Source organism: Populus alba, chromosome 4 (genome assembly GCF_005239225.2).
Source record: "Populus alba chromosome 4, ASM523922v2, whole genome shotgun sequence".
NCBI classification, from domain to species: Eukaryota; Viridiplantae; Streptophyta; class Magnoliopsida; order Malpighiales; family Salicaceae; genus Populus; species Populus alba.
This window is the reverse complement of record NC_133287.1, coordinates 12,882,430-12,894,341: the sequence shown is the minus strand read 5'-3', so window position 1 is coordinate 12,894,341 and position 11,912 is coordinate 12,882,430. Positions and strand designations below refer to the sequence as shown.

At 32.2% G+C, this 11,912-nt stretch overlaps 1 pseudogene; it reads left to right on the top strand.

The window, feature by feature from the left end:
• The first annotated feature begins 2,533 nt into the window (after positions 1-2,533).
• Positions 2,534-11,308, top strand: LOC140955491 (uncharacterized; annotated as a pseudogene).
• The last annotated feature ends 604 nt before the right edge of the window (positions 11,309-11,912 follow it).

Here is an 11,912-nt window from a genome sequence, read left to right as displayed (position 1 = left end):
AAAGTGGTATTGGCAATGTGTTAAGTGATAATAATCATTATTGATCTTATGAAATTTTTAATAGAGGTTGATAATGGAAGAGGAAACGATTTTTAATAGTTGAATGAGAAAGAGTTTCCAATGAAAACTAGAAGGGAGAAGTGGATAAAATATGAATGAATGTTTGCCTTTTTAAATTGTTGGATATTTGTGTTGTTATATTTATTGTGATATTCATGTTTCAATAATATGTATTTTGTTTCAGGACCATCATATGCACGACAGGAGTAGATCTTAGCTTTTGTTCACTTTTTATAATTCTAGATTCTATGGAGTATACCTTTGTATTTTGTAATATTACAACTTTTATATAACTTAATTTGTATAATTAATGTTTAAACTTGAATAGATAGTCTTAACTCTAAATTTCATATGATTGTGTCCATGTATACATGTTTATCTCATTTATTCCTTTATAATGATATTTGTTTTTCAATGTATGTTTAAATATTATGGTTGTGATGACCATGATGTTTGTGGGATTGAAACCCAGGATAATTAGGTCGTGATTGAGTTATGAGATATGAAACATTAGAAGTGTAAACAGGTTAAATGTCAATAACTTGGGACCTCCCGATATAAATGAGACTGCCAAAATTTTAGTGAAAATTTCAGTAAAATTTTAATATGAACACCTTGCGCACACACACATATATACATATATTTAATTACTCTATGTATCGGTTGACATGAGATTGTTGCTAATCCCGAAAATGGGGATGTCACAATTAAAGTGAGCATTAGAGAGAGAAACAAGAAGATTTAAAAGAGAAAGAAGAAGGAATGGAAGAAATTCATCCGCATAGCATATTCTGAGCTTAAAATTAGAGGGTAAAGTGTTCTTTACCAATTATTTCATTGTTGAATGAAGTTTTGGTAAATTTTAAGTAAAATCCCTAAAATTTCTAATTAAGGTTCTTAATCAAATTCAAGGAAATGAAAAAGTGGTCTTGAATAGGCATATTGGTGTGGAATATGAGGTGATTAATGTGAAAATTTGATGGAATGAAAAAGAAAACATGGCATTAAGGAAGGGCATATGGCTGGCTATTAGGAAGATTTTAGGGAAGTGGATAAATTGATGAAAATCCTTATGAATTGTGTTTAATTTTAATGTATTGTTGGTGTGATAATGTTTGGAAGGGTATTGGTTGATATTATTCATTGAATTAAGATTTGTTAGTATACTTTCAAGTAATGGTTATAAGTAGAAAAAATGAAAAATAGATAAGTGATGATGAATTTTCTAAATTGACATGAAGTTAGTATAATGAGAATAAGAAGGTTGAAAAAGAATGAAATTAACTAAAGAATTTGAAAGGAAATTTTTTTATAGAATTGATCGATTAAAAAAAATGTAAAGATACCATGGAAGATGTAGTGATCTTGAAAAGATTCATATTTTGAAGTTATTTGCAAGAATAACTAAATGTTGATAAAAGAGTTTCATGTAATGTTTATTAGTTGTTAATTGTGGTGAAACTTTGTTGAATATATAATAAGAAGTTAAAAATCTTTGTATTAGGCTATTATTAAACTAAATTGTTAGAAAATAAAGTGGTGAGATTTGACTATGAATGAATACTTTTAAGGGACTTAAAAAGGGTTTAAATACCTCTAAAAGAAAATGGTAGAGTTCATGAAATAAGAAATTTTGTAGTTAAATACATATTAATTAAATGTGAAGTAAGTTGAAAAAAATATAGTGATTTTGGATTTAACATGTATTGAGATAAATGAAAGAAAATTTGTTAGAGATGATTTACGTAAATCAAGTGGTTTATACATACATTACTAACACTTGAAAATGGATTAAAGGGACTACATGATTTTAAATGGTATAGCATATATAAACAAATGAAATAGATGAATGGATTATAATGCGCAGTGCAAATAAAAAGAAAAAACAATTGTACATGTATATGGGAAGTTAAATGGCTTAAATAATATAAATGAGCAATATATTAAAGGAGAATCATTAAAGGGTTAAATTAAATTATATGGCCAATGTAAATCATCATCAAATAAATGAATTAGGAATAATTATTGAGATTATATGTATATTAAAGTTAAAGGAAATAATTATGATGATGATGAAATTGTATGGTTAAGATTAAAATAATATGAATATTTACACGTGGGATGAGATTGATGATATATTGTCAATGCCATTTTCTTTTTAAATTATGAAAGGCTCTAGGTGCTAGATCATCTATTATAAGAGGAGCTCGATCAACTAGATGAGCAAGTAGGTGTCAACACCTTAACCTTTTAAAGTTATTAAATTTCTATTAGCATTTCCATAATTGTTATGTTTTTAATGATCAAATGTATCTACAAAAAAAAAAAAATATATATATTTATGAGAATAAAATGGAAGGGATATTTTTTACACTATCAGAAATTCGCTTAATAGCAATGGATTTACCAACAGAATATTTCTGTCGGTAGTTTGAGGTCGGACTTACCAATGAAAAGTTCAAAATAAAAAAAAAAAAGCATTTCGCTGATGTGGAGGTTTTTGCAGGTGATTTTTGCCGACAGAATCACCGATGGATTCAAAACGACAACTCTGTATGATGACGTGACCGGTTCATCGTTTAACATGTCAACAGAATTACCGAGGGATTTGAAATGGCAGATCTGTATGGTGACGTGTCAATTTTTTTGTCACAGTAGCCGACAGACACACCAACGAATGATTCCGTCGGTGAAACTGTCAGAAAAAGTTAATATATGCCTTCCCTACTGACCCTCTCCTCCCCTGTTTCTCCTTCTTCTTCTTAATCCCAACTCTCCCCATCTACAAACAACCAGCCCCCCCTCCCCCCCAAACACAAATCTCCCTCATCTCAGTACAACAATTTATATTTCTTGAAGTTTTATGGTCACAGCATTCGTGTTCTGATTTACCGACAGATTGCATCAATTTTTGTAAGTAATTCTATCTTTTTAAATTTTAATATTTAAATGTCAATTTTATTGTTTTTTTAGTATATGTATTTTGTTAGTAGATGTACATGTTTTATTGTTATTTCTCAAACAAACTTGTAGTATATGAATGTATAATTTTATACCTGTTATGGTTTGTTTTAGATTTTGTAAGATTATATTTGTTTGTAAATTGTTAAAACTTTATGGAATTACCGAATTACATGTGCTGTTTTGAAATAATTAATAGCTTTCTTAATGGGTTCGTTTTAAATTTTATCAATGGTATTGCGGAGTGGTAATTTTCATAAATTTATATATATTAATTTGTATGGACGTTGATAAATGATAATGAATATTTAATGTTTATGAGAAGTTGTGATTGGTTTGTTGGATAATCTCGAGATAAACCAATATTTTTTCAAGTTTATTTACCTAACTTAGTTAATTAATACATGTTGTCATCATAATTTTATAGAGGTTCGATATAAGTCATGGATGATCATTCATGGATGTATCGAGATTCACCCCAAGGATTGTGGAGGATGGATTATTGTAACGGGGTTCAGGGTTTTATTAATTTTGCAACATCTATTCCCAGAAATTTTACTGGAGGCGGTATTAGGTGTCCATGCAGGAAGTGTCAAAATAAAAAAGTATTTGCATCCAGATGTTGTAATGATGCATCTTCTACACAAAGGGTTTATGGAGAATTAACAGTGTTGGCATGCATATAGAGAAGTATTTGTTAGTAAGAGAAGAATGGGAGAAAGGGTGGTTGGGTCAACTTCTAGTGCTAGCAACGTGCATGAAGCGAAAAATGATAACACTAATCCTTACAGAAATATGGTTATGGATGCAATGAGAATGAATCAAGGTAATGTCAGTCAACGTCCAATCGTAGAAGAAAAACTTAATGCAGATGCAGCTAGGTTTTTTGATTTGTTGAAAGATTCTGACAAACCATTATGGGATGGCTGCACAAACCACAATAAATTATCAGCTGTAGCACATGTGTTCACCATCAAGTTAGATCATGGGTTGACTGAGGTCGGGTATGAGAAAATTATTGAATGGGCAAGAAGCATTTTATCTAAAAGGAACAGGCTGAAAGAGAACTTCTATGCTGCGAAGTCCATGATGAAACCCCTCGATTTAGGATACCAGAAAATTGTTATGTGCCCTAACTTCTGCATGTTATACTACCTTGAAAATACTGAGATGACCGAGTGCATGACATGCGGGCATTCCCGTTACAAACTCAGAACTGGCAGGGGAAAGACTCTAGTGGCATATAAAAAACTTAGATACTTCCCAATCACACCTAGATTGCAAAGGTTATTCATGTCACCAAGGACTATTGAGCACATGACATGGCACCAAGCACATGATGCGGTTGATGGAGTGATGGTGCATCCTTCTGACGGCAAAGCGTGGAAACTCTTTAATAGTGTGCATCCTCACTTTTCAGCTAAATCAAGGAATGTGCGTCTTGGGTTGTGTACAGATGGATTTAACCTATTTGGGTCATTTGATGCTCCTTATTCTTGTTGGCCGGTCATACTAACGGTTTATAACTTGCCACCAGGAATGTGTATGAGGCCAGAGTTCATGTTTTTATCTACTATCATACACGGTCCAAGTAGCCCGGGGCGGAATATAAATGTTTGTCTTCGACCGTTGATTGATGAGTTGGCGTAGTTATGGTTCTCCGGAGCTCTGACTTATGATATATCGAGGAAACAAAATTTCCTTATGAGGGTGGCTTTGATGTGGACTATCAATGATTTTCCAGCTTATGGAATGCTTTCTGGTTGGAGCACACATGGGAAACTAGCATGTCCATACTGCATGGAAAATAACAAGGCATTCACGCTAGCAAATGGAGGTAAAGATTCTTTTTTTTACTGTCACCGTCGCTTCTTGCCACTTAATCACAAGTGCAAAAAAAATAAAAAAGATTTCTTTGTTGGCAGAGTTGAAAAAGATGTTGCATCCCCTTATTTTTCTAGTGAAGAATTGCATGATGTAGTATCAGAGCACAGTGACATTGTGTTTGGACTTCAATCAGGTAAGCAAAAGTTTCTTAGTTTTGGTTTGACCCATAATTGGGTAAAGCGAAATATCTTTTGGGGGCTTCCTTATTGGAAGACCAATATGCTCCGCCATAATCTTGACGTCATGCACATTGAAAAGAACGTGTTTAAGAATATTTTCAACACGACATGGATGTGAAGGGGAAGACAAAGGACAACATCAAGGCTAGATTGGATATAGCTTTATTCTGTAATCGTAAAAATATGGAGTTGGTTTATGATGAGTCACGGGTCGCAAAACCAAAAGCAAGCTTCGTGTTAGAGAAAAGCACACAACTACTAGTCTACAAATGGCTTAAGAGTCTGTGTTTTCTAGATGGACATGCCTCGAACATATCAAGGCTGGTTAATATAGAGGATTGCAGACTATATGGAATGAAGAGTCATGTCTACCATGTGTTTATGCAAACACTCATCCCATTAGCTTTTCGTGATTTTTTGCCAAAGGAAATATGGGATGCACTCAGAGAGATCAATCATTTCTTTAGAGATATATGCTCTAGCAAGTTGAATGTTGAGCACATTGAGAGGCTTTAAACAAATATCGTTCGAGGCATCTCCCTATACATCTATTGTTCGAGGTTAAAACTGGAGGACCGGTCAAGTATAGATGGATGTACCCATTCGAACAGTTAGGTATTACAGTTGCAATGTAATTCATATATAAAAGTATTTTCTATGTTTTTCTTAATTGAAAATACTTGATTAATTCAATGTAGGCACTTGTTTAATCTCAAGAAAAAGGTTAAGAACAAGGCGCATGTTGAGGCTTCGATATGTGAGGCCTATATTGTTGAAGAGATCTCAACATTTATCTTGTACTGTTTCAAACCTCATTTGAGAACGAGAATCAATCGCGTTCCATGGCATGATAATGGCAGTGAAGTGCCTTCCAATGAGAACTTATCAATATTCTCCAATCATGGACGACCCAAACCTAAAAATGCCGTAAGAGGAAGATATTTGTCGAAAGCAGAGTTCAAACAAGCACACAACTATGTTCTATTTAATTATGATGAGCTAAGACCTTTTATTTAGTAAGTTTATATATGTGTAATACTAATTAAACTTTGTCAGTAATATACTGTTAATCATAAATTGTAATATCATACACTCATTATCACTTACAGGCAACATCGACAATATTTACTCTCCAATAACTCATAGTTGACCGAATCCCAGATCTTTCAATTACAAGATGAACAATTTGCCACGTGGTTTATAACACATGTAAGTACTATCACAAACTCATTCTAACTTGTAAAATTATTGTATGCATATCATTACGAGATTCTCGTTCATTTACTGTTTATTGATGTACATTACATACAAGGTTTATCAAATGGGAAGGAGTGCGCCTAAGTCATTGTCTTCACTAAGCCTGGGGCCTAAAAGAAAAGTTAAGTACTACAACAGGTATTTTGTCAATGGATATGTTTTCCATACTGAAGAATATGGGCTTGGAAGAAAGACATACAATAGCGGTGTTTGTGTTAAGGGATCCACCAGTAGTGAGTTAAAAGTTCACTACTATGGTAGATTAGAAGAGGTCGTCGAAACTGCAATATCATAACGAGTTGAATAGAGTGTTTTTATTCAAATGCTATTGGTATGACACGATTGACCAAGGAATCAAAGTTGATCTGCACTATGGTCTGGTCGAAATCAACTCAAAAGTTAGACTCTGTAACATAAACGATGTCTTTGTTTTCGCAAAGCAATGTCAAGAAGTTTATTACACATACACCCCTTCATTTAGAAAGGATCAATCAAGAGTGGATTGGTTGTTCGTTTTAAAAACGAAAGCTTGGGGTCATGTCGAGGTTGTTTAGGATGAAAATGAAGACAAAAGTGTGCGAGATGAAGTCTTTCAAGTTAGTGAGTTGGTTGAACCATATCGAGTTGCTCCTTTGATTGACTTGGAAGAAAATTCAATTTTTCATATTTTCGATTATAGTCTTGTTGATGTTGACGTATAGGAGTTGAATGTTGTTTTGAGCTCTAGCAAACAAGCAAATGTCGATGAACATGATGATATCCATATTTAAGATTGCAATGAAGGTGATGACTATTCAATTGATGATGAAGAAGAAGAAAAATCTGACTAACTATCAGAATGAAGTCCTGTGTAAAACCCTTTTTTCATGTAATATAGATTATGGATGATATATTTTGTAACACAAAATATTTATTGTTTAAGCACTGTTGTTATTTTTTTATGCAATGAACAATTTATCATTTAAGTGTTTGCAAGAAGATAAATAGGCAATACAAATACAATCTTTCTTGTACAATGCCACAATCACCAACATCAATACCAACGGAATCAGGTCCATCGACATTTCACAGAGAGTTTGAAAATAATTACTTGAAATGCCACAATCATTGACACTCATACCAACGGAATAAAGGTCGTCAGCATTTCCTAGAAAATTTGAAAATAATTACTTGAAATGCCACAATCATTGATGGTCATACCAACGGACTTCATTTCGTCGGCATTTCACAGAGAGTTTGAAAATAATTACTTGAAATGCCACAATCACTGACAAAGTTGCCGACAGCCTCCAGTCTGTCAAAATATGGAGGGTAATTAAAAATGTTGGTGCAAAATTCAAAAATTACCAACGGATTTTCGACACTTCACCGACGGAATAAATTAAAAGTAATAATTATTTTTTATTTCATCGGTAAAACTACCCTATAAATCCCAGCAACCGCCCCTACAGTTCATTTTTTTCATCTCCTCCATTCTTAATTTCCCCTCACTTTGATTTTTTTTCCTCTCATTTCCATCCAGATTTCTGCAAGGTTACTAGTTTTATTTTTGAATCTTCATCAAATTAAAAGGTATGTGTTTCCTCTATTTCATTTTATTTTAAGGATTTTTATTTTATTTTAGCTATTTTATTGTTGTTATGCCTTTTGTTTTGGTGTATTTTTGTAATGTAGATAAAGTCTTGAAATAAACGTATTATTAAGGTAAGCATATTTCATTCTTAAAGTCTATAGTTTTTTTGTTTTGAATTTATTGAATATATTTTATTGTTGTATTAGCATAATTATTGAATAATTTATTGAATTGTAATTGTTAATGTTGAATTTACCTTAGAATTAGTAATTGAATTTGTTGGAATAATTAGTAATTTTACTCTATTATTGCATGATTTATGTTTAATTATTTCCATTGATTTTAATTATTAATCTAGAGTTTTTTTTTGAATTTTTTGAATATATTTTATTGTTGTATTAGCATAATTATTGAATAATTTGTTGAATTGTAATTGTTAATGTTGAATTTACCTTAGTATTAGTAATTGAAGATGTTGGAATAATTAGTAATTTTACTCTATTATTGCATGAATTGTATTTGAATTATTTTCATTGATTTTAATTCTTAGTCTAGAGTTTTTTTTTGAATTTATTGAATATATTTTATTGTTGTATTGGCATAATTATTGAATAATTTGTTGAATTGTAATTGTTAATGTTGAATTTAGCTTAGAATTAGTAATTGAATATTTTGGAATAATTATTAATTTTACTCTATAATTATTGCATGATTTATGTTTAATTTTTTCTATTTATTTTAATTGTTAGTCTAGAGTTTTTTTTTTTTGAATTTTTTGAATATATTTTATTATTGTATTGGCATAATTATTGAATAATTTGTTGAATTGTAATTGTTAATGTTGAATTTACCTTAGAATTAGTAATTGAATATGTTGGAATAATTAGTATAGATTGGGTCAATTGGTTGTGGCTATTGTCAATCTTTGCAGGTTTGTGGATTTGGGTAGTATCCAGTATAGAGGAGGTGCTATCGAATTTTTTTTTAACATTTAAATTTAATTATATAATTATTTGTATAAAATTATGTAGATGCGTAGAATGAAAACCAGAGCTAGTGGCTCATGTATGGTCGCAACTAATTCTTCTAGCAGCAAGGATGATATTTCCTTAGGTGCCTCTCTGCCTCTCAAGAAGAGGCACCTACACCACCTGTGCCGTCAACCTAAGCTACCTCTTTCAGCGCTAGTTCACAGCGCAGAGACGGCGTGCCATCGCAACGGAATCAATTTCCCCGCAAGTACGAGGCACAGTGGAAGGACGACCTTTCAATGTAAGTTTGTTAAGGTTTTATTTTTTTTTTTTTTAAAAAAAATTGTAACATAATTTATGAAGTAATCACTATTTCATTTATTTTCAGGTTCACAAACATTGAGGCCGCCCCAGTAATATCATCGGCGTTTAAATTGTTGATGGAGATCCCATTATTTCAATGGAGTCCGATATCCAGACATCCTAAATGGATGCCTCAAATCAATGCATGGTTTGACAGATTTGAGGTTGGTGTTAATTTATAATTTATAGCTTATTTCTAATAAATTATTAATATAATTGTAAATAAATTATTATTTTTATTTAAAATTAATTATTTATACACAGGACAAATTATGCTGGGATAATGAGCATGAAACTGCTATGAGGAGGGTGTGGGAAAATCATGCGGCAACTAGGTAACATTGAAAATAATACAAGATTTTTTTAAAACAAAAATTTATGTTTCAAAATGTAATTTCTCGCTATGGAAGTAGGTTGCGTGATTTTTGGTATGAAGCACAAAAAATGGTAAAAAAAAACTGCGAGAGATAGGGGTTTTCAAGGCTGGAACGACGTTGTGATTTGGAGGGATTTCAAACCAATATACATCCCATAACATATATGGCCACACTATCTTGAGCACGTGACGTCTGAGCAGTTCACATGATGCTCACAATCCGGTGTTGGAAACCGGAATCAGCCAATTCATGGCTCGGTTACAATGCACATCGGCAGCTCTGTTCCATTTGTTGCACATGTGAAACGGATGGTAAGATTAATTTAAATAAAATATATCATTAAATTAATTTGTTGTTAATAAATCTTTTTTCATTATAAGCTACATCTCTTGGACGTGAACTAAGCCCAATGGAGCTGTTTGTGGAGACACACGTATGGAGTCAAGACCGCCAAAAGGGGGCGCAACAGTTCGTTGACAACCATGCTCAACATTTCATGGTATGTTTGTTCAACCATTTTATTTTGTAAGTTATTATGTTTATTGAATTGAATATAATGATTACTTTTTTTTATTTTTAGGAGACCTATAATAACCGGTTGAGGGAGAGATATGGGGATGATCCTTTGACCCATCCGGAATTCGATCTGGATTTGTGGATGGAGGTTGGATCGTCTGGTGGACCCGATAAAAATCGGGTTTACGGGCTCTCCAACACTACAACTGACAACTTGCGAGCGGCTCGTAGTGTTTCAACCATTGGGAGCTCCCAATCAATATCGAGCATCCACTTTAAGGAGTTCGTGGCCTTGCAGCAACACACAACTCAGTTCACGAAAAAATACGACCACTTATCAAGGGAGTATGCACAACTCAAAGCGGAGCATGCACAACAAAAGCAGAGTATGCACAACAAAAGGCAGATCATGAACATGGCATCACAGAGTGGAACATGTGTGCCTCATCCTTTATGGCCGTATAACCACCAGCCTCCTCCTCCTCCTCCTCCAGCTCCACCTTTATATTAATTTGTAATAAATATTATTTACCTTTAATATTTCATTTAATTTTTTTTTAAAACACATTCAGTTTGTAATGAATATTATTTAACTTTATTTTTTGTTTTTGATGTTTAATAGAAATTTTATTTGCATAATTGGTTTTTATTACCATTAATTAATATAATTTTATATTATATATTAGAAATAATTTTTTAAAAATAAATTTAAAAATATTACAAAGGGTTTTACCGATGGAATGAATCTGTCGACATTTGACAATAGCTTCCACATTCACCGACGAATTTACAGACGGATATGTTCGGTTGGTATTTCAAACACTCACCGACAAATTTACCAACGAAATGAATCTGTCAACATTTAACAGTAGCTGCCACAATGACTGATGAATTTATAGACAGATATCTTCGATCGGTATTTCAAACTCACCGATAAAGTTACCGACGGTATGTGTCCGTTGGTAAATCACATTATCACCGACGGGATAAATCCGTCGATATATTTCAAGTGGGAAACTTTTTTTTTGGCACGCAAATTCCGTCTATAAAACCATCAGCAAATTTTTTTTTTGTGTTGCCAACCGATATAGCGATGGAATGTGGAATTACCGACGAAAGGAAAGCCGACGGACGTATTCCATCGGTGAAGATGTCGATAAATAAATTACCGACGAACTCGTAATCACACACCGACGGAATATTTCCATCGGTAAAACTGTGAAATCTTGTAGTGCTATGTTTGAATTAAGAAAGTATAATAAACATGTAAGACTTAAACTATACCAATATTTAAATTACACATTTACATTTATGGTTGAATTAATACCAATATTTTTTATGGTTGAATTTATAAAGTATAATAATTGTTAATTTAATCCTATAATATCTTAGTTACATAACAAAATAAAATGTTTGAAATTACAATCCACAAACTTGACATTAAAATATAATTGTCCATATTTTCCTATATATACACAAAAGTAATTAAACTATTGATCACTTCTGGTGAGTCTGTGAGGTACCTGTAAAGAAAATTGATAATATTTATTAAGTCTCAAGTTAAATAATTTGTTTAAAACTTTAAGAAAATATCCAAATGTTTCATCTATATAATCATTTCAAATTTCTTTTTACATAAGTTTATTTAGTTCGAAACAAATCTCATATTATTCATAATGTAATTAATCATCTCAACATTCTCATATTGAACCCAACAATCAAGTAGTCCTTCCTGAATACCAATTTCTCCAGCAAACCTATCTCGGTT